This window comes from Xenopus laevis, chromosome 5S (genome assembly GCF_017654675.1).
Source record: "Xenopus laevis strain J_2021 chromosome 5S, Xenopus_laevis_v10.1, whole genome shotgun sequence".
Classification (NCBI taxonomy): domain Eukaryota; kingdom Metazoa; phylum Chordata; class Amphibia; order Anura; family Pipidae; genus Xenopus; species Xenopus laevis.
Genome location: NC_054380.1, coordinates 37,723,571 through 37,748,604, shown reverse-complemented (window position 1 = coordinate 37,748,604; position 25,034 = coordinate 37,723,571). Strand labels below are relative to the sequence as shown.

The following is a 25,034-nucleotide window of genomic DNA, read 5'->3' as shown; positions in this document are numbered from 1 at the left end:
TTTTAAGTTTTTTTTTCTTTGACATGGACTACAGTGCTGGGTCGACTGGGTGCCCTAGGCAATCCAGCCGACCACGTCACCCCCCCTCTCACATGCACAGAAAGAGGGAGCGTGAGTGCGCATGCGCAGAAGGAGGAAGTGTGAGTTTCCAGTGAGTGTTGGTAGACATCACAAGAGACAATGAAGCAAGAGTGCGCATGTGCCAAAGAGCGCGCTGATGCAGAGTGAACTGATGCTGCAAGTTCTGCACAAAATGGTCCGAACTAGGGGAAAGCATAAAGAGGTATGTGCCTGGCGCCCCCTGCCTTTGCGCCCTAGGCACGATCTATGATGTCAGCGGTGGTGGTTGCACAGAATTGCTTTGAGAAAGACTGTAGATACAGCTGAAATGTCAACCTAAACCATGTCAGCAGGTTGTGTTTTAGACATTATCTACTGACAAATTAAGCACTTCAACCCTACACAATGAGAATGTTCTGTCAGTTGCAAAGCAACAGCTACAAGTAGTTGATTGAACCTGTAACTAGAATGCTGAATACACAAATGGTTCAGTTGACAGATTTATTGGGTAATAAACTTAAAAAGACAATAGAAGATACCTTCTGGCTAAAGAGGTAAATGGACATAAATTAATTCAATGTAACTAATTAACTAAGGCCAGTGGCGGGCCAAGCCACTGGACGCCCTAGGCAGGTGCCTCTTCTGCCTACCCCTAGTTCTGGCCCTGACTAAGGCTCAACAAAACATGAAGTCAGAAATGTCCCTCCTTATGTTTTGGGCTTCTACATCAGCCCTAGCAGTAGGGATGCACCAAATCCACGTATTTTAGGTTTGGCCGAATCTCAAATCCTCCACCAAAGATTTGCTTGAATATCAAACCAAATCCAAAAGGAATTGTTCAGTGTAAAAATAAAAACTGGGTAAATAGATAGGCTGTGCAAAGTAAAAAATGTTTCTAATATAGTTAGTTAGGCAAAAATGTAATGTATAAAGGCTGGAGTGACCGGATGTCTAACATAACAGAACAGAATACTACTTCCTGCTTGGTATATTTAAAAAACACAGTTCACAGTACAGAGCTGATTCACATTATATAGCAGTGCAGGAAAACCTATTAAATCAGAAATATTAACCTGAGCCATAAGCTTCTATGACAGATGCAGCCTCAATTTCTGATAATGTCTTGATTTATGATGACTCCTAATCGTATATATACACACCAATAAAAGGTAAGCAGTAATTCATTATACAAATGGAATTATCTAAGATTATCTTTCACTCTCATGGATGTTATGCAGGTTTCGATCAATTAAAGTCTGAGACAGTGCTGGCCAAAAGGGCAGGGTACTTTACTGCTGCACCCCACCCCACCCCAACCCCGGGCCCACTTATTGTCACTTCTTCCTCCACTGCACTAATAATGTGCACAACAAATAACCACTGCTGTCCTGCTTCAGAAATAATGACAGATTTAAACAAAGGCTAGTCAGTTAGAATAAGTATGTACCTAGAACCCCCTGTTTCGCTCTAAACATGTGCCTCTTTTTCCTACCCATAGTTCTAGCCCTGCAGAAAAATATAAGCATGCAGTACTTTGAACTGAATTTAATAACACCACATTTATCTTGTCAAAATTGGGCAAAATTATTTTACACTTGTAGATAAACATTCTGGAATGTTTTAAGAATTGTCAGTATTTCACACTAACTACATGCAGTTTATTATAACAAATGGAACTATTACCAACCACGAGCTAAGTAAATGATAAGGGACATATACATTCTTGTATAAGGAATATTTCTGCAAAATCTTTTCTGCTTTTAGTTAGTTACATTGGAAGTGATGTGTTTAATCAGTTTGGCAGACAACAATCAATTTTTGGGTACTTCGACCATCAAATAGGCTTAATTCGACCATTCGACTTCGATTCGAAGTAAAAATCATTCGACCATTCGATAATCGAAGACTGTCTCTTTAAAAAAAACTTCGACTTCATACTTCGCCAAATTAAAGGTACCGAAGTGCAATTTTAGTCTATGGGGACCTTCCAGAGCACTTTTCTACGTTTTTTTTGGTCGAATAGAAATCCTTTGATTCAAATGATTTAATCGTTCGATCGAGCGATTTTTATACGACTGCAGGATTGCCAAATTTGTTGAAAAAACTTAGAATTCGATATTCGAAGTTTTTTATTTCGATGGTCGAATTTCAAAGTTTTTTTGTATTTCGAAATTCGACCTTTATTAAATCTGCCCCCTAATGTCAAAACAAGCTTTTATGAAATCTGCAGTGAATGCCAAAGTCTTTTACATCAGAATATTTTCCCATGGAAGTGATATATTTCTTACATTCTGTACAGTGGATGTGTGTGGATCTTATTGAGTGGGAGGAAAGCCACCCTTTTATTATTTCTCAAACACTTAAACTTTTACTTATAAACTTCCTTCCACAATTCCAAATTCATGATGTGTTGGATCATGCTTTGTGGCGCACTTCACCGGACAAGCTGTAAATTGTTTTCTGGCAGAAATTGTTTTCTTTTGGGACAAATGTTTAAAGTAAATAGGAGTCAAGCTGTTTTTGAAGCCGCAATAACATAAAATGGAACAATAATCGAAATTTTGTATAGGGAGCTGATCTCCTGAACAAACCAGTGTTCTCCAGCTTGTTTGCTCTGAATTATGTGTTTAGTCCAGAAAATGTAAATTTTTGGAACACGTTCGCCACATATCCTACTATAAGTTATGCTTTCAGTCTGGCAAGTGCATGAAAACACTAATGACTTCAGCCCTTTATTATATGGAGAGCCCCTGAAATCAAGGCAGTCAGGAGCAATTGAGCTACAACTGGACTACAAAATGACATGGCCTGGCCAGACTACTCTCAGAATGCCTGGATTTTCTTCAAAGAAACTCACATGAATGAAAGGAAGGTTGCCTGTTCTTGCCACATTTTCCCGCTCAATTTAACAAATACCATATGCTTGCTATACAACACATACTGGCAGTTAAAAATCCATCATAGGAACCATTTTGAAAGGTAATTTATTATTATGCTAGAACTGTCTTACACCAAAAAGCTCTTCTACTAGAATTCAACAAATTATCAATATTTGCTCACTAAGAAGTTTCCTTTATGCTAAAATAACATTCATAAAACAAAGGCATTATTCAAATCATTGCCGGTCCAACATTACAAATTATAAAAGGAAAAAGGGAATGCCTCCAGCCATGTGCAGCAGATTTGTAGCCTCTCTCTTTTATGTCTAATTCAGGAACATTTATGCTGTGTAAAGCCTCAATTGACTAATAGGCAATAAGATACCAAACTGAGAAAGGCCAACATATAATATTAGACTAGCAATTCCATAACCATTTAAAGGAACTTCAGAATGACTTCTTATAGTCTTTATAGTTGTTGGCATTATGATTAGTGATGGGCGAATTTGGGCCGTTTCACATTCGCGAAAAATTTGTGAATTTCCAACGAAATTCGCAAAACGGGAAAAATTTGCGAAACTGCGCCGGCGTCTCATTTTTGATGCCAGCGTCCGCATTCTCTGGCGAAAATGCACCGGCATCCAAAAAACAGACACCAGCGTCCTTTTTTTTTTTGCTGCTGGCGAATTTATTCGCCGGCATCGAATCGAGGGGATTCTCAGCGAATTCGCGCATGCCAAATAAATTCGCCCATCACTAATTATGATTTACAATTGAACAGTACTAGGTTAAAAAAAAAAAAGAATCATAGGATTTATTCCTTATTCTGATTCATAAGAAAACACTAGGGGGGTTATTTACTAAACTCCAAATGCCAAAAACCTTCTAAAAAAAAATTTTTAGTATAAAATCCGGATTTTAGTGAAAAAAAATCACAAATTTTTCGGAATTTATGGAAAAAGTCAATGGGAGAAGTTCCAAAGATTTTTGATCTGCGCTGGTTTTCGTGCATTAATCCGAACTTTTCAGGGTTTTCCATCGGAAATTCCCAAAAATTTGTAAAATTCGTATTTTTCCGGATTTCTTCCCGCAAACAAAGTTTTCGGGAAAGTGTATTAATAAATAAGAGGAAAAAAAACAGTGTGGATTTGGTCAGATTTTTTTCAAAAAATAATGAGATAAATTCGGACTTGATAAATAATCCCCTTGATATTTATCTAGTCTGGTTGTGGATTAAGGCTGTGAACACTTGGGGGCCCATTTATTTAGCTCGAGTGAAGGAATAGAGGAAAAAAAACTTCGAATTTCGAATGGTTTTTTTGGCTACTTCGTCCATCGAATGGGCTACTTCGACCTTCAACTACGACTTTGACTTCGATTCGAACTAAAAATCGTTCTACTATTCGACCATTCGATAGTCGAAGTACTGTCTCTTTTAAAAAAAACTTCGACCCCCTAGTTTGCCACCTAAAACCTACCGAAGTCAATGTCAGCCTATGGGGAAGGTCCCCATAGGCTTAGCTATCTTTTTTTGGTTGAACGAAAATCGTTCGATCGATGGATTAAAATCCTTCGAATAGAGGATTTTCGTTCGATTGTTCGATCGAACGAATAGCGATATATCCTTCGGCTTCGAATATCGAAGTCGAAGGATTTAACTTCGACAGTCGAATATTGAGGGTTAATTAACCCTCGATATTCGTCCATAAGTAAATTTGTCCCTTGAAGAGTAAAACAAGCATTGCCATATGATGCATGTGGCAGACAGAAAAAAAAATATGACAGTTGAGACAGTGAAAATTTTAAAAAAAAAAGATAAAAAAAACATACTGTATCTATGGAAGATGAGCATGCAGATCCACAGCATTGGTTAGGAGAAACTTTTGCAAAGGTCAGTCATGGAATCTATTTTCTGGAATTTTCACACTTTGAATGTCAAATTGCAAATATTTATGCACACACTCTGCATTTAAGTTATGCCACAACTTTGGAGGTGGAGAAAATATTTGCAAAACAGTTTCACAAATTGTGAAATTTTCACACACAACAACCTCACACAGTGGCTGTACTCATGCAAATACCCATCTCATTTGCAAGCCATTTGCGAAAATGTGTGCGCAATGCGAATTTGCAAAAAATAGAAAGACGAGCACAGCAGTGCAAAGTGTTAGAGGCAGATTTACTAAGGGTCGAATATCGAGGGTTAATTAACCCTCGATATTCGACTAGGAACTAAAATCGTTCGACTTCGAATATCGAAGTCGAACGATTTAGCGCTAATCCTACGATCGAACGATCGAAGGATTATTCGTCCGACCGAACGATTAAATCCTTCGAATCGAACGATTCGAAGGATTTTAATACAACGATCGAAGGAATATCCTTCGATCAAAAAAAACGCTGGCAAGCCTATGGGGACCTTCCCCATAGGCTAACATTGATTTCGGTAGCTTTTAGCTGCCGAAGTAGGGGGTCGAAGTTTTTCTTAAAGAGACAGTACTTCGATTATCGAATGGTCGACTAGTCGAACGATTTTTAGTTCGAATCGTTCGATTCGAAGTCGAAGTAGTAGTCGAAGGTCGAAGTAGCCCATTCGATGGTCGAAGTAGCCAAAACAACACTTCGAAATTCGAAGTTTTTTTAATTCGAATCCTTCACTCGAGCTTTGTAAATGTGCCCCTTAGTGTCAGGAAAACATAGCAATTCAACCATCTTTAATATGCACTATGCAAACTTTATAAATGGCCCTCATTATCTTGAGAGCCCCATAGCAGCGAAGTCAGAGGAGGGGCTGCATGACCCAGCTCTGCATGCCAGCGGGTGATAGGCAGAGATTGGAGGGAAAGGGGGGGAAGGGGCATAGCAACAGCCAGAGAGAGGGAAACAAAAGGAGCTGGGTAGGCTGGGCTATCCACCATTTTATGTGGACAGCAAGGAAGAAGGTTGGGAGAGTGCACAGTGAAGGAAAAGTACACTTACCTACCTCAGATGGCAGACAATATGGATGCCCTCTTAGCTCGCATCAGGGCAGAGGCAGAGCGCAGGGGAGATGACTGGCTTCGGCAGCTTCTGCCAGAGGAACAGCCCCAGCAGCCACCGACTTCTGGGATGAGGACCCGCAGATCCAGGCCGCCGACCCGCCTCAGCCCATCACCTCCAACCCAGCGCCGGAGGGTCCCGTTGCGGAGCCCGCAGGCAGTGACCGCCTGTGGTAAGGGGAGCGGGCGGTCCGGAACAACAGGCCGCGACAGCCGCCTGACGGAGGAGCGGCGCACCACCCCCACTGCCGGTCCATCCACGGCGCAGAGGGACAGCAGGAGAAGCCGTCAGCCAGGCCAAAGGGGGAGCGGAGCAACCCGCGGCAACGACGGAGGAGACAGCCGGCATCCCCAGCTAGGTGCGGAGTTCCAGCCCCAGCAACTTACGGAGGAGGAGAGGGAGACGTCCTTTCGCATCGGCGGTCAGGCGAGTAATGAGGGAGATGCGGTAGTTGCCGGCATAGTAAGGGAGCATGCGCAAAGGCAGGAAACCGGCAGATGGACCGTACCAAGTGAGCAGGGGGTGCGCTCATTCTCCAGGGAGGCCCAAAGTGCAAATCAGAGGGGGGAGTTTGTTGGGGGGCCCCAAGCAATGAACACTAGTGTTGGCACAGAACTGAACAGAGCAGGAGAGAGGGGGGGGCTGGATGGCGACCCCCAGACTCCAGAATCTGCCTTCCGGCTATTGCCGGTGCATCCTGAGTCACTGCATAAGTTGGGTTGCCATTTTGAGGGACATTACTATGTTGACAGGAGTCTTCCCATGGGGTGCTCAATTTCCTGCGCATACTTCGAAGCCTTCAGTACATTTCTGGAGTGGGTGGTGCACACCAAGGCAGGCGTGGGGTCAGTCATTCATTATTTGGATGATTTTCTCTGTGTGGGCCCTTCTCAGTCTAATTTGTGCGCAGTGCTCCTCCAGAAATTGCAGGATGTGGCGGCACAGTTTGGGGTCCCCTTAGCGGAGGAAAAAACGGAAGGGCCAACGACATGTTTGAAATTTTTGGGAATAGAGATTGATACCATGCGGCAGGAATGTAGGTTACCAGCAGAAAAGGTGTCCGTGCTGGCCGAGGACATAAGATATGCAAGGAGGGCAAAAAAGGTAACACTAAGACAGCTCCAGTCCCTATTGGGTAAATTGAACTTTGCGTGCAGAATTATTCCCATGGGGAGGGTTTTTTCCAGAGGGTTGGCCTTGGCAACATCAGGTGTCACGCAGCCACACCACTTCATTAGGCTCAATTCGGGGCACAAAGCAGACTTAGCGGTTTGGAGTGATTTCCTTCGAGATTTCAATGGGAAGGCTTATTGGCTTGGAACCACAGTCAAAAATTCGGAAATTGCTCTATTTACGGATGCTTCAGGGTCAATTGGCTTTGGGGCATATTTCCAAGGGAAATGGTGTGCGGGACAATGGCCGTTGGAATGGACAAACAGTAAACTTACCGGCAATTTGGCCTTTTTGGAGCTTTTTCCAATTGTGGTGGCGGTTAGGGATGTAGCGAACCGCCGATAATGTGTTCGCGAACGCCGTTCGCGAACACCGGCAAAAAATGCGAACAGTTCGCGAACTTCGAACATCCGAAAATCGTTCGATTCGAACGATCGAAGGATTTTAATCGTTCGATCGAACGATTTTCGTTCGAATCGAACGAAAATCGTTCGATTTTAGCGATCGAATGGTCGAATGGTCGAACGATTTTGACGCGAACGCCTATTGGCGAACGTCACGCGACGTTCGCGAACTTGCGGCGGACGCGAACAGCCGATGTTCGCGCGAACAAGTTCGCCGCAGAACAGTCCGCGACATCCCTAGTGGCGGTTGAGCTGTGGGGTCGATTGTTAGCGAACAGATCTGTGCTGTTTAGGTCGGACAATACAGCAGCTGTGGCAGCGGTCAATAACTTGACTTCCTCTTCTCGCCCAGTGCTAGCTCTTCTGCGACACATGGTGCTACGGTGTTTGCAACGCAATATACATTTTAGGGCAAAGCACATACCAGGTGAAGTTAATGATATTGCTGATGCTTTGTCTCGCTCACAGTGGATCAGATTTCGGGGGCTGGCGCCCGAGGCGGAGCCGGAGGGAGAGCGATGCCCAGACCGGATTTGGGAGCTGGTGCATCAGGTATGATGGAGTGGGTACGAAGGTCATTAGCGCCGAGCACCTAGAGCAGTTACAATAAAGTGTGGTGTGACTGGGCTCGATTAGAGCAAGAGATGGGGGTGTCGGACAACAGTGATGACAGGCTGGGGCTCCTGGCGTGGCAACTGTCAAAAGATTTTGACAGTAACGTGTCCGTCAGTGTGATTGAAAGGAAGCTATCGGCTTTGGCTTTTCTTTTCAAATTTCGGGGCTGGACGGATGTCACAAAAGATTTTGCTATCAAACAAGCGCTTAAGGGGTTCAAGAAGGGAAGGAGGTCAACAGACATTAGGAGGCCCATCACCCTGAACATTTTGGAGGGAATTTTTAGCCAATTGGGTTACATTGCACAGTCACCATTTGAGCTGTTGTTATTCAGACTGGCGTTTTCATGGGCTTTCTTTGGGGCATTTAGAATATCTGAGCTGGTGAGTTCCAACAGGGCAGGAGTAGGGGGGATTTTGCGAGAGGACATAAGGAGGGAAGAACACAGTTTGTCGATAAGGATTCGTGAGGCGAAAACGGACAAGAGTGGAAAAGGTTTTTTAGTGGAGCTTCATGGGGTAGGGGGATTTGACGCTTGCCCAGTAAAATGTTTTGACGAATACTGTAGGGTCAGGAGGGAACAAATAGGCATTTTTCTCATTCACCAGGATGGTTCGGCCCTATCTAAATTTCAATTTGTAGCGGTGCTGAGGAGGACGCTGGGCGGTTTAAAACTAGCGGCGGCCGAATGCGGGAGTCATTCCTTTAGAATAGGGGCCGCCACAGAAGCGGCCCGATGGGGTTTGGACGAAGCAGTCATTAGACGGATTGGCAGATAGACCAAATAGAGTTGAACGTTAAAATTTAAAAAAAAACAAGAAAAGGAGGGTGGGGGTGTTTGAGGATAATAAAACGGTAGTGACTTGTATCTCTTTCAGGTACCCGGCCCTGCAAGGCGTGGCTTCTGGGACATTCATACATACATTGGGCAGCGCAACGGGCTACGTTTCATCGGGCAGATGGCCAGTTGGGTTTTCAGCAAACGCAGGTGCAGTTGCGGTGGGTCAGCAGGAGGGGGCTTAAATGGGAGGAAATTGTACCCCTGGTCGTGCAAAAAGCGAAAGAATTCGGCCCACCTAACATTATTGTCTTACATGCGGGGGGCAATGATGTAGGACAATGTCCCATGAAATTCCTAATAAAAGACATTAGGAGGGATTGTCTCAGGTTGTGGTCCCTTTTCCCTGGGGTTGTGCTAATATGGTCAGAGATCATCCCTAGAGCTCATTGGAGGGGGGCCCATTCGCATCAAGCGGTAAATAGAGCTAGGGTTAAGATCAACAGGGCTGTCTCCAAATTTGTGCAGGGGAATGGAGGTATAATAGTGAGGCACATGGATCTTGAAAAAGAACGAAGTTATTTTCGACCGGATGGAGTGCATTTGAACGATTTGGGCCTAGACCTATTTAATTTCAGTTTCCAGGAGGCCATTACATTGGCATGGAGGGCATGGCGTTGTATGCGGAGCTGAAGGAGTCCAGCTCGGCATACTGTGGCGGGTCTTTTTTGTCAGTCTACCGGGGAGGTGATCTGTTATGGGAGGACATATCAGGTCAATTGGGTGATTTAACCCCTTAAGGTGGGTGACCACGTGTAACAGATGGAGTACTAAAGGGGGGCAATAGGAAGCCCCAGGAGAGGCGGCAGGGATCCTCTCAGCTAGGGACTGGGCGGCTGGAGGAGATCCTGGGTTACTTTGGAAGGGGTAGACTGACAATGGGCTCAGGCAGACAAGTTTGGGTTACTTATTGTTATTATCTAATGGAATTGTTGCAATGTTATATAAATGGATGTTATGGATAAATTATTCACGATTACATTTGTATTGATGTTATGCATTGTTATGTATTAATAAAAGCTGTGGCCATGATCATTCCAAATAATGATATTTGTCACTGGTTACTATGTGTCAGAGGAGTGAGTGTAGGCGGATGCATGGGTCATGAATCTAATGTGAATTAAACTATCATATATCTAACCAGCTCTTGGCAATACATTTACAGTATGCTTTACAGTACAAAAAGACCATTTAAAAGTAAAAAACACGGAATCATTCTTATTCCATAAATGTAACCAAGCAAAGAGGTGGTAGCCTATACAAAAACGACCAACAATTAGCACTGCTATAGGGGCAAGGTAATGGCAGCAGTTTTATAGTTCCAAGTCTGTGACTGAAACACCTTTTTTAATCCTTTTTGTGTGTGTTTGTCACATTAGTGGTTATATATGTACTGTAGCATTTTTACTATAAATGTGTTGCCGATTGTATTCCTCTTTTATGGTATTAGAACTCTAACTCCCCCTCTTCATTGTGCATTCTCTGCATTCTCTTAATATAAGAACCAGCGATTTTTACTTAAAGGAACAGTAACATCAAAAAATTAAATTGTTTTAAAGTAATAAAAATATAACGCAGTGGTGCCCTGCGCTAGTAAAACTGGTGTGTTTGCTTCAGAAAAACTACTATTGTTTACAAATGGCATGTAGATGTCACTGTGATCAGACTTATCTGTGCATACTTCCTGTCAGCTTAAAAGTGAAAGTTACTGATGTGTAATGGCTGCATGAGTCTCTGCTAATAAAGCACTGTTATACTCTCCTCATCCTCGGCTACCAAAACATAACAGATTGACGACAAGTACCTAGAAAAGGGTCTGAAATGCATTGATTCTGCAGGACTGAAACTGAACCTTTCCAAATGCCACTTCAGACAAACTCAGCTGTCATTTCTGGGTCATATAATTTCACAAGATGGTTTACTTACACAAGCACCTACTCCATCTGATTTCCAGATCTTACAAGCTTTCTTAGGTCTTACTTCATGGTATTCTAAGTTTATTCTCAACTATGTTTCAGTTGTGGATCCACTTAGAGCACTACTACGTCGAACTTTAAGTCTGGTGCGGTCGGAGTCTGCTCAACATAGCTTTGAAATAGTGAAACAGCTAATTGTGAACAGTCCAGCGCTAGCTTTATTTGATCCTGCACTACCCACTATGGTTACTACAGATGCTCAGTCTATGGCGTTGGTGCAGTTCTCACACAGATCCATGTGATCATACAGAGAAAACTGTTGCATTTGCATCCAGAACACTTACAGAGACAGAGCGTAAGTATTCCATTGTTGAAAAAGAAGCTCTAGCATGTGTTTGGGCAACAGAAAAATGGAGAACTTACCTATGGGGTAGAGAATTTACCTTATGCACTGCTCATAGCCCTTGAACTACACTGCTTACAACAAAGGGACTAGGAAGAGCTGGAATGCATATAGCTAGATAGTCGGCAAGGCTATTGATTTTCAATTACAAAATGCAATACAAGATTAGACACAAACTGTCCTTAGAAGATGGCTATGTTGTCCGTGGAGCTCACCGCTTACTGGTACCAGAGATCTTGCGAGAAAAGCTCATGCAACTTGCACATGAGAGTCATCAAGGAATTGTACGTACAAAACAAAGACTACGAGAACTATACTGGTGGCCAGCAATGGATGCCGATGTGGTAACTGCCATTCATTCTTGTTTTACTTGTCAGAATCATGACAAAACAGCTATCACACATACACCACCACTTCAGTCAGTGCCATTCCCTGATTCAGCATGGGAAAAACTTGCTATTGATATTGTCGGTCCTTTTACAGATGCTCCTATAGATTGTAGATTTGCTATAACCTTGATAGACTATTACAGTAAATGGCCTGAAATTGCATTTGTTTCTCATATAACATCAGCTACAGTAATAACATTTCTGTCTTCAGCAGAGAAGGTAATCCAAAGGACCACAGTTTGTCTCATCTGAGTTTGAATCCTTTCTGAGAGAGAGGAATATTGTGCATAGGAAATCTTCAGTGTATTACCCACAAGCAAATGGAGAAATCGAGCGATTCAATAGTCTGAAAGAAGCACTACAGACAGCAAATCTTACTGGGAAATCTTGGAAAGTTTTTACAACAGAGTACCTACATAACTACAGAGCAACACTTACACGTTTCGTGCCAATAGGCACTTAATCATAGGTTGTACCAACACGCGTAAGGATATCTCTTAATCTACTCTGATATCCTAAATAAAGTTCTCAGTTCTTTTATAAGCCTATTTGTGGGATCTGTGAGTTCCTGCCATTTTCTCCTTTGGTTGGAAACTTTATCAATTTCCCCTTCAACAAATGTCAAGTCTTTAAGTAGTGTACATCCATTCCCATTGGACCAAGATCCCAGAGGAACAAATACTGTGTGAAAGAATCCAAAGAATCTACTGTTAACCTTGGCATTAAACCCCAATTCCGAGCTTCTGCTCCTTTCCAATATTTTAGAAAAAAATACCGACCTGTGCACTAAAAAAAATAGGAAAACCTCGAAAAGCTCAAAAAATTCACATTTTTGGGATAATTACGGGTGAAAGAAAAAATTAGAAAACCTCTAAAAACCCGAATGTCTAAAACAGGTCCAATAGGATCATCGAAGTTCCCATTGACTTCTATTGGACCTCGACTGCTTACTTGCTGAAGTAATGTATTTGAATTTTTTGTGTTTTTTACACTTTAGACATTACATATTTTTGGGGTTTTAGAGAGATAAAAAGCATGAATTTTTAGAGAAAGCAATTAGATCTATGAAGAAATAGAAATTTGAATGTTAGTAAATAGGACCCATATTTAAATATTTTTTCAACAATAATAGACAAGGTTTTTTATAAATGTATCTGTAGTAACCTCTTTTTTTTAGAATTGAAGTAGATCAATGGTTTCAAGTTGACAGTTTTCTACAGGTTTTGACAGGATCTTGGCTCACCACGCTCGAAATTGAGTGGAGACCAGGTCAAATTTTATTTCTATCTACTGATTTCTTTGAGAGATGTGGGTCAGTGGGTACAGAACCTATAAAAAATGGTAAGTATGGTAAATGATATAAAAAGAGAGAGAGAGGCACTTGTATAATTTATACTGCAAAAGAGGGTATCAGCGGGCATGGGCAGGGCTAGAGGAATAGGTCTTCATTTACATACCTTTAGCTGTGAGCAGGGTGTCAAGTCATACCTAAAAGGGTATTTGAGACCTTTGTGTATATAAAAATATATTGTTTTACAATAATAAAACTATATCTGTCTCCTGTTTTGCCTCCAAATTGTTCCTTTTCAAATAAAGTCAGTGGGAAAGATCTTTTATGTCTGTGTGTGTAACATTTGTAATATTGATATGTTCATTTGTTCTAATATGTTATTGTTTGAACATTTACAACTACAAAGTTAATTATGGAGAAGCATTGTGTCACCTTACAATTTTCTGCTGTGTTAATAGGTTTCTCAGCTTTAAAATTTGTCTGCACGTATAGGGATTATAAATCTCTTATGGCAGGAAGAGGAACACAAGCAGCAATAAATCAGAAGATTGTTCTTTGCCATATTTCTAGTTTTAACAGCTGAATGCAGCAAGGAGAAAAAATGAGCTTTATGAATGCATTCATGGTCTTCAAAATGAGTTATCATAAAGATCTGAAACAAGATTTTCCTTTTTAGAAAGTATTATTTACATGTCTATAGCCAAGTACCAGATAAAGGAACTTAGTAAAAATTAAAGACCACTGGAATCATAAAGTATAAGTGCAGAAACCCGCAGGGTGACTTAGTAGTTGAATTTCCCATTCAATAAGTTAGATTTTGCCATATACCTAATGAGTATATATATATATATATATATATATATATATATATATATATATATATATATATATATATATATATATATATATATATATATATATATATATATATATATATATATATATATTGGAATTTCCTCTAAAGAACAGACTGGGAATATATGTTTCCAGAAATAGGCTCCATTTTTAGGTTAAATACAGAAACTATGAAACGTAGTATATTAAATTGTCTGCAGCTATTACAGGACTGTTAATATTAATAGCTTGAAAGTCACCAAATGAGCAGGCAAAAGATGTAGAGCATTTTTGCTTCTCCAGTGCTGAGTTTATTCCTTACAGCCAGCTGTACTAAAGCAAGTACAAGCTCTCTTAAAGAGTTGTTCACCTTCCAGCTTCCACTAACTGGCAGTTAGGCAGGTTAAAAATAGTTTAAAATAGTTGGTGGACGTGTGTCTTTTTTTCAACCTAACTTACTATGTTACTTTTCAGTTCAGTTGGTTTCAGATAGTTCTCCAGAAATTAGGGATGCACCGAATCCAGGATTCGGTTCAGGATTCGGCCAGGATTCAGCCTTTTTAAGCAGGATTTGGATTCGGCCGAATCCTTCTGCCCAGCCAAACCGAATCCGAATCCTAATTTGCATATGCAAATTAAGGGCAGGAGGGAAATTGCGTGACTTTTTTCAGAAAACAAGGAAGTAAAAAATGTTTTCCCTTTCCCACCCTAATTTGCATATGCAAATAGCATATGCATATGCAAATTAGGGTTCGGATTCGGTTCGGTATTCGGCCCAATCTTTCGCGAAGGATTCGGGGGTTCAGCCGAATCCAAAAAAGTGGATTCGGTGCATCCCTACCAGAAATAAAGCATTTTTAAAATGACTTTCTATTTACTTTCTCATGTTGCTATTATTGAAGTCTAAAGTTTAATTTTCACCTACTTGGGGGCCCATTTACTTAGCTTGAGTGAAGGAATGAATAAAAAAAACTTTGAATTTCGAATGGTTTTTTTTGCTACTGCGACCATCGAATGGGCTACTTCGACCTTCGACTACGACTTCGAATCGAACGATTCGAACTAAAAATCATTCGAATATTCAACCATTTGATAGTCAAAGTACTGTCTCTTTAAGAAAAAACTTCGACCCGCTAGTTCGCCACCTAAAAGCTAGCGAAGTCAATGTTAACCTATGGGGAAGGTCCCCATAGGCTTAGCTAGTTTTTTTTTTTATCGAAGAAAAATCGTTCGATCGATGGATTAAAATCCTTCGAATCGAACGATATTCGAAGTAGAAGGATTTAACTTCGACAGTTGAATATCGAGGGTTAATTATCCCTCGATATTCGACCTTAAGTAAATTTGCCCCTTAGTCTTAAAGGGATCCTGTCATCGGAAAACATATTTTTTTCAAAACGCATCAGTTAATAGTGCTACTCCAGCAGAATTCTGCACTGAAATCCATTTCTCAAAAGAGCAAACTGATTTTTTTATATTCAGTTTTGAAATCTGACATGGGGCTAGACATTTTGTCAATTTCCCAGCTGCCCCTGGTCATGTGACTTGTGCCTGCACTTTAGGAGAGAAATGCTTTCTGGCAGGCTGCTGTTTTTACTTCTCAATGTACCTGAATGTGTCTCAGTCGGACATGGGTTTTTACTATTGAGTGTTGTTCTTAGATCTACCAGGCAGCTGTTATCTTGTGTAAGGGAGCTGTTATCTGGTTACCTTCCCATTGTTCTTTTGTTAGGCTGCTGGGAGGGAAAAGGAAGGGGGTGATATCACTCCAACTTGCAGTACAGCAGTAAAGAGTGATTGAAGTTTATCAGAGCACAAGTCCCATGACTTGGGGCAGCTGGGAAATTGACAATATGTCTAGCCCCATGTCAGATTTCAAAATTAAATATAAAAATATATATTTGCTCTTTTGAGAAATGGATTTCAGTGCAGAATTCTGCTGGAGCAGCACTATTAACAGATGCATTTTGAGAAAAAAGTTTTTTCCCATGACAGTATCCCTTTAAGCAGATCTGTTTGTTTTAAATTATACATTATTTAAGACATTTCATATATTTGCCCCTGCTGAGCAGAATCCCTGAGTTTCATTAAAAGCAGCTGTTAGAATTGATACAATAGTTGTTAATATTCCAAGGATACTGTTGAGAAATGTATCAACTAATGCAGCAAATTGTAACAGTTCAGAATTGGTACCTGGATCACTGAGCTGTCACACTGAAAAACCAGAGACAGGAACTTTAAACTGGGGAGGCCTATGTATCAACTGTCAAATTATTGTGGTTTTAGAAGTTTTTGAAACTACCATTAAATTCCTTCAAAACGAATGCATGGAATTTATTAAAAGATCTGAATATAAAAGTATGAATGAAAAAAAAATGCTGGAAGATGCTCTAAAAAATATGAAAAAAAAAAAAGCTAAAAACCTATAAAAGCTTGGATTGATTAAAATGCTCCAATAGGATCAGTGCAACACCCCAGTGACTTCTATAGGACCTTTATAGCTTTTACTTTAAGTTTTTTTGGATCGAATAAAAATCATTCGATCGATCACTTAAAATTGTTCGAATCGTTTGTTCGATCATTTTATTCGATCAAACCTTTTGTGCTAAATCGAGGGAATTCGAGGGTTTTTTAACCCTCGAAATTCGACCCTTGATAAATCTGCCCCTAAGGCTTCAATAAATTCAGGGGGTTATTTATTAAAATCTGAAAAGTTTGACGCCTGCAAACCACAAAATCTTTGGATTATTGAACAAAACCCAGCATCAGGATATAAATGGGACATCTGCCATAGACTTCTACAGTACTTTTTAATTCGGAATTTTAACACCATCGGGATTAATAAATAATGAAAACTTTGAGGGTTTTTTTCTACAAAAAAAATCATATTTCCCCTTTAAAAGTCCAACCAGAAAAAATCTGACTTAATAAATAAATAACCCCATGAAACTTAAAAAAATAAAAATGAATAAAAAATAGAAAGTAGCTGAAAGAAGTCTTTTTGATGAACAATCTGAAAACAACTGAACTGAAAAAAAAAGTATTTGGATGGTGAACAACCCCTTTAAGTTGGCCATACAGAAGTCACCCAATGAGTAGATCTTTTACCAAACTGGAGACCACATGATGGGCTAATTCAGGCTGATCAGATTGTTTGGTCCCAGGATGGACTACTGAAACATTTTATACCTACTTGATAGAAATTTGACCAATCCTGGGCCTGGAGTTGGCTGCTAATGTCTTCTTATTTTTGGCCAAGTAATGGAGAGAAAATCTATAAAAAAAAAAAAAACAGAAACTCAAAACACATAGGGGCAGATTTACATATGGTAGAATTTCGAGGGTTAATTTACCCTCGATATTCGACTGCCGAATGTAAATCCTTCGACTAACGAAGTCGAAGGATTTACCGCAAATAGTTTGATCGAACAATCGAACGAAAAATCGTTCGATCGAACGATTAAATCCTTTGAATCGTTCGATTCAAAAGATTTTAATCCATCGATTGAATGATTTTTCTTCGACCAAAAAATTGTTAGAAAGCCTATGGGGACCTTCCCTATAGGCTAACATTGCACCTCGGTAGGTTTTAGGTGGCGAAGTAGAAAATGATGTTGTTGTTATCATCGTCACAAATGTATACAGTGACAATATATTCTTCAGCACTGTACATACAATTACTGACAGGTATAGAAGATAAAGAGAGCCCTGCTCATTAGAGCATACCATTTAAAAAGAGAAGGGGGCTATGAGACATTAATAAATTGTCCCAATAAAATTTGACTTTTGTCGAAGTTTTTTTTAAAGAGACAGTACTTCAAACGATTTTTAGTTCGAATCGTTCGATTCAAAGTAGAAGTCGTAGTCAAAGGTCGAAGTAGCCAATTCGATGGTCGAAGTAGCCAAACAGATCATTCGAAATTCGAAGTTTTTTTTATTCTATTCCTTCACTCAAGCTTAGTAAATGGGCCCCTTATCTCTTACCACTTGATAAAAAATATCTTTGTTTCATTGCAGAAATATAGTGATTAGCATACATACCAAACCAAAAGAACATGCAGGTGCAAAGTACCTCAACTACTATTCTGGCAAAGAAATGTGCTATTCAAAAACAAGGTAACAGAGCACAAAGTATAAAAAGCAATTTTGCAAAAAAATTATTTGGAAAATTAATTTCTGCTTCAACAATGTACTTAAAAGTACACGTTATATAGAGTTGTGTCTGGTGCTGAATATTTCACCGGATTGTCTTATGCATTACCATGACAATATACACTGTAGTATTTAACACAAAAAGTATGAAATGAAAAGACAAACCTTATTGGGTAGTGCTGGTTTGATTTTAATTTCTTGAAACAAAAAAAAAGGAGATGTCATTTGTTACCCTACTTTTTAATCCCCTTCTGCAGTTATTCAAATTTTAAAAGAGAATATTTGTTTTAATTTTAGAGACAAAAAAATAAAGTGATTTAAAAAAACGATACATTTAATAGCTGTGATGCAAACCTTTTAGAACACTGCAGTTCCTTTTCAAGTGGATTCTGATGCAGCCTATAATGGCCTATAGAATTTATACAGACGTTATTGCATTTATCATGAAAAATGTAAAAACAAATACATTCAAAAGCTCAAGAGTAAAAATAGACAAAGCTATGGGCGAGTGGGGTAATTAGAAACATTCAAAAAAAAAAAATCAAGTTAGAATTAAGGTACTTTGTACAGTGTGTAAAGTTGGCCGCAAATGAGAAGATGATGATGGGATTTGTTAACCCGGAAATCAATTATCCAGAAAGCTCCGGATAATAGGCCATCTCCTACAGACTCCATTTTATCCTAACAATTACAATTTTTAAAAATGATTTCCTTTTTCTCTTTAATATTAAAACAATACCTTGAAATTATTTCATGTTTTACATAATTTTCTTGTAGACTTAGGGAAAGGTCACACGGGGCGTTTTTATGTTGCGTTTTTAAAGTCTTGTGGTCGATCATTAATACATGCAAAATTAAGCCTTACTAAAATAATAAGTGATATGCACTATAGCACCTCCCACTGGGTGTTTGTGAGCCAACGCCAGTATTTTCATTTTTCAGCAGAAATGCTGGGGAAACAATATTTACAATACACTGCGTTTCAATACGGTGGCCAAACTCTCGCGGTATGGAATGCACATATACGTATTTGCGGTATTATCTGCTAGTGACATAATTACGCCGCTTGCCTATTTTTCACAAAAGTTTATTCAAATTCTTCTGAGCAGAATTGTGGGGCATGAGAAAAAAACAAAATGCATGTTGGGAAAAGAAAACTACAGGCTGAAAAACTCACATGAGCATGTGCATGTGATTTCATTGGAGTATTTACACTTGACCATGCATTTTTAAAAATGCCCTCTGTGACTTCGCCTTTAGAGCTCTTTCACGCTGAGCACAATTTTTCCGTTCCAAAGACAACCCTCTATTCTATTCATAGCTGAATGCACAGCGCAAGAAAATTCAGCATGCAAATGAGTAAAACGCATCTCAGAACTCTCATGAATAAAGCCTGGCAGAATATTATGGAATCAATTAGCTATTGTGTTTATTTGCACTCAAACCTGCTTTCAACACAGGAAAAAATACCACTTTGGTATTAAGGTATGAAGATACTAACTATAGAAAGATCCATTATACCTGGAAAAACCCAGGTCCCGAGCATCTTCCAACTGATAGACTGAAGTTGTCCAGCCACAAAGCCAGGTCCTCACTGCTGCACTGGCATTAAATAAAGGGATTTGCTACAGTAGTAAAGAGCTCAATCACAATTTATGAATTGAGTAACATTTCTCTATTCTTCAGCAGTATCCTGTGTTTTTACAAGCAAGGGTTTTTTTCTGCACAACAAACCAAATATGTAGTTGCAGTTGCACATAAGGGAAAACCCTATAGTTGGTGACATGTTTAACTGGGCCAGCATAACATAACTAAACAATGTAATTCACAGCTTTCAAAATGACTCAGGTTGCTTGCTGGAGTTCTAACATAAACAAGACAAACCGTCAAAACAATTATCATCATTTGGATATTGCTCAAGGGCAGCCTACACTTGTCAACCTTTTATTCATAACTACTAATATAAAGGGAGCACCTCTAATAACGTTCGGGTTTTTAATACAAATAGATAAAAACATCTGTAATTTCCACTTGTGAACTAATATTTGTAACAAATGGGTTCCTATTGGTTGGTTCGCATGGTATTCCTTTTATCAGTGTCCACATGCTGACATGCTCTATTGTGGCAACGCGGTTTATATACAGGAGGGAGTCAGTGAATGCCATGCAATGGGATATGTATTCAGTTAATTCACAGTTTGCAATATCACAGCACTTGAATTGGATCACTCTCTCTGCTTAGAATGCATCAGTATATGATATACAGTATCTATAAGCCAATCAGTCAGGCTCATTCAAACATATGGCATAGCGCACAGGTAAAACAGTTTGCTGAATATGGTGATACCAGATGTATCGATACATGGGATCTTTTCTCTTCATAGACTGCAGGCATGCTGTAATGATAAAAAGGCTTATGGTCCCTTTCCGTAGGCATCCTCATTTGTGCTTTTAAAGGTTCTATGGATGTTTATATACTACCTGTCATGACGGGATAACAAAGATTCAAAAATATGTAGGAACATTGGACTCATAGTAGAGGCAAATCAAAGATGAACCTTTAGGGTAGGACTACACGGATGATTTTGGAGCGATCTGACGCGCTGTGCAAAAACGCCGGCATCAAATCGGATGGGATGGAAATAAGGTAAGTGAATGCAATGTCGTATAGTGTTGCAGCATTCATCTGATGTGCAGTGTCTGCATCCGACAGTCATGTAGTGTTGGATTAACGATGCGACACTATCCGACATTTGTATATCTTACCTTATTTCAGTAGCATGCAACTTAACGCCCTTGCGTTTTTGCCCAGCACGTCGAATCACGCCGAAAACGCCCGTTTAGTCCTACCCTTAATTTTCACCGCTCCATGGAGAGGAACAGTCTCATAAAGAGATACACCCAGCATCATAATAAACAGCAAACTCTTTCACTTGTGCTATATGCTTGAGTGAGGCACAGAAAACAAGAGACACAAAGGGATACTTTTCATAACATTATATCGGGGGAATGTAATAAAAATCGCTAATGGAAAAACTATTCGCAATGCAAAAAGTTATGCCTTTGCGCGAACAAATTTTGCTTTGTGCGAATTTAATATAGCTTTTGCGAGCCCGGAAACTGTTTAGCGAACCACTTCCGACATTGAAAGATCTTTTGCTAATTTTATAGTTTGCGCCAATGCGCAGTCAATGTAATAAAACTTCTTACTGAAAAAGTCGTTATGTTTGCTCCAAAAGATTACGACACCTTCAAGCACTTCTTATGAGTGCGCAATTAAAATTCGCAATGCGCAATTAAAATTCGCAATGCAATAACAGTTTAAGGAACAATATTACATTGCGAGATGTGGATTTTTAGTCTTATTGGTGCGAATTGTTTTGCTCTTTGCAACTTTTATTACATTCCCCTGTATGTGTTTTAAAATAATGTAATTTTTCTATAAAAGATATGATATAGGGGCAAATTCACTAACCTCTGGAAATTCGCCAGTGATGGCTTTGCTCACATCGGCACACTTCGCCAGGCGATAATTCGTCAGGACAACGCTAATTTACTAATATGCAAAGTTGTGTCCAGGGCGCCGAACAAATGCGAAGTTTCGCCTGCGTAAATTCAACAAGCAAAGCAAAGTTGCGCTAGCATTGGCTAATTTGCATACGGTGGGAAGTTAAAGTTCAATGGACGTATATGTTGCAGCAAATACTTTACACTGCACAAGCCCGGGAAACCTTAATAAAAGAAGATATACAGTTGTTATAATGCCCTGCACATGAGCCCAGTGTATAGTTTATGTGCCATATGAAAGGAAATGTAGGGGGGAAGCCGGGTATCCTAAAAAAAAATTATGATCTTTTGCATCCTATCACCCTGAAACACTGAAAAGTTGCCAGCGTTTTTTGGAACTTATCACATTTTTTTTAGGAACTCCTATCTACTCTATTGCACTTTGCCTGTTCTGAGGTGGCGAAGGCAAGTCTGGCGCAAGAGGTAACATTCATTAAAATCCGCATCTCAGTGAATTTGCGTAGTTACGTCCATTCGCCAGACTGAAAATTCGCCTGGCGTTAAAGTGTGAAGTATCGCTAGAGTCTATCTCTATTTACGCCAGCGCCCATTAGTAAATCGGCAAAGTCCCGAAGTGACGTCATGCTTGCGAATTTTCGCCAGTGTTAGTCACTTTGCCCTTTAGTAAATTTATATTACCCATCCTATATAAAGAACCAGATACAGATACAGAAAAATGGTGGAGTAAAGAGTTGAACCTTGAGATCAAGGAGGAAACGTGGGCTCAAATTTACACATCTCTGCATAAAAGCTCTGTAGCTACCAAAACGCAGGAAACTAATTATAAACTTATTACACGTTGGTACTTCACACCCACGAAACTTAACAAAATGTTTCCAAGTGTTTCTGATAAATGTTGGTGTTGTAACAGGCAGACAGGTACTACTATGCATATATGGTTTGAATGTTGCAAAATTAAAAACTTTTAGAGAGAAATTCTGAATACTATTCAACAAATTACACCTTTACAGGGAAACGTAAAACTGGCCCCTCCAATGATTATGATCCAAGCGGCAAAGGCGCTCATTCCGAAGAGGTGGAAAAACACTCATCCTCAGTCCTTGGCTGAGTGGAAATCCTCTATGGACGAGATTAAAAAATTTGAGGAAATAAGAGCAATAAGACAAGGTACCTTTGACTCATTTAGAAAGGTCTGGTCAAATTGGGATTCCTACACTAAATTACAAGTTGTACCAGTAAATTGAAATTGCTGAACTATCCTTTAAGACAATTCCCCCAAATTTTTCTAGTAGATGTATACCGTTTTTTTTTCACTATACATGACTAATTCTCAAATTATATCTCAGGTCGAAACTGTATCACACTGACTTGCTTGTATTTGTAACAATATATGTAATTGCCAATATTGATGTACTCAACTCTATGTCCCCCCCCCCTTTTCCTTCTTGCTTTCTGTACCCCACCCTACTTTTCCCTTTTTTTTTTTTTTTTTTTTTTTGCGAAAATTGCAATAAAGAATGAATTTACAAAAAAAAAAGAACCAAATACTTTTGTTTTGAGAGCAGTAAAGCTAATGTCACAGTGGTGGGAAAACACCAGGGGAGAAATCAGGGGAGAAAACACCAGTCCACTCTGATCCACACCGGGTTCTGTAGGTACAGACAAGCACAGAATCCTCCTGTTATTCTCACACAGGGCAGAATTCATGCACAAAAATGTAAATGTACATTTTATGTCAGACACTGCACCTAAATTAGTATACATACTGTATGATATATGTGATTTTAGAGGGGTTCACCTTTGAGTTAACTTATAGTATGATGTAGAGAGTGATATTCTGAGACAATTTGCAATTGGTTTTCATTTTTTATGATTTATATTTTTTGTGTTATTTAGCTTTTTATTTAGCAGCTCTTCGATTAGCATGCTAAGCAATCTGGTTGCTAAGGTCCAAATTCCCCTAGCAACCATGTACTGATATGAATAAGTGACTGGAATATGAACAGGAGAGTCCGGATTAGAAAGAGGAGCAATAAAAAGTAACAATAATAATACATTTGTAGCCTTGCAGAGCATTTGCTTTTTAGAAGGGGCCATTGACACCCATTTGAAAGCTGCAAAGTGTCAGAAGAAAAAGCAGTGACGTAACTAGAGGGGGACGGGCCCTGGCGCGGGACGCGCTGCTGGGCCCCCGCCCCCTCCGTACACCCGGAAACGGCCGGGAATCGTGGCGCGTGAGCTGCCGGGGGGCCCCTGAGGGGGTGCGGGCCCTGGCCCAATTGCACCCCCTGCTCCCCCGGTAGTTACGCCACTGAGAAAAAGGCAAATAACTTAAAAAATATAAAAAATGACAACAAAATGAAAAGTTGCTTAAAACTGGCCATTCTATAACATCCAAAAAGTTACCTTAAAGGTGAACCACTCCTTTGATATGGGTAAACTATTAGTATAATAACTTTTTATTATTACCAGCCTTGGGCTGGTACAGAAACCCAAAACATAATGTACAACATTTCTAGCCTACTGCTTTAGTTAAGCTTTAGTTTTTCTTTAAAATAATTGTCTATTCTGCATACCTCAATATGATCTTTTAATATCCCTTTCAAACATTTCCTTTATACCACCGTTAGAATTTAATTCTATATTTAACTACTCCTACCTCTCTGTATTTTCTTACTACATCAGCTAATGATAATGGCAGGCTCAACAATGCACAGAATGTTTACTTAATCACTGGAAGAGGAAACAGGAGGGAAGTGTATGTAATAGTTGGAGCTAGATTGTTAGGTTCCCATAGACAACAGACAAACAAACATCCCAATTCCCAATTGTTAGTATTAACATTGTGTACATTAAAAAGAAGTATGTGTTTTTCTTAATGCGAACGATAATAATGGGAATGGTAGATGCCTCACAAAATTCTCTTGAGATTACAGCAAACTTTTCTTTTAGCTTAACTGTAGCTCTTATGTACAATATTTGCCATACCATGGATAGAGGTTTACTAAACAGATTAAAAAAAAAAGATGTTTGCAAAGGAAGAGCCACCCGACGCACCTGAATTAGATATTCATTGTCCCAAAATCAAAATATTTTCAGACTCCAAAAATTTTCGAGATGTGTTTCTCAAATATATATATTGAAATTACACATCAGGCAGGGTCTTCTATGCCTATCTTTACTCCCCTGTAAATGTATATCTGTTTAAATGGACTTTAAGGACCTTGCACAAGTTTGCCAATAGCGCCATAACCCTCCTATAGGGGCAGATTTACTAAAGGGCGAAGTGGCTTATGCTAGCGACTTTTCGGCAAAAATCCCATCCGCAGGGACTTCGGCAATTCACTAATAAGCACAGACAATATTTCGCTAACGAAAGAGGCAATCGGTAACGTTCGCACACACTCCATCGGCAGGCGACTTTCCTCTCTGGCGAATGGTCGCTGCATCAGCAAATTCACTAAATTGCTGATTTAACAGAACGTTACCTCTTTCGCCAGAATTGCCTTCGCC

The 25,034-nt window shown here is 39.7% G+C and overlaps 1 pseudogene; it reads right to left on the bottom strand.

Moving 5' to 3' along the window:
* The window catches only part of LOC108717405, an 86,916-nt pseudogene that overhangs the window by 892 nt on the left and 60,990 nt on the right, over positions 1-25,034 (bottom strand).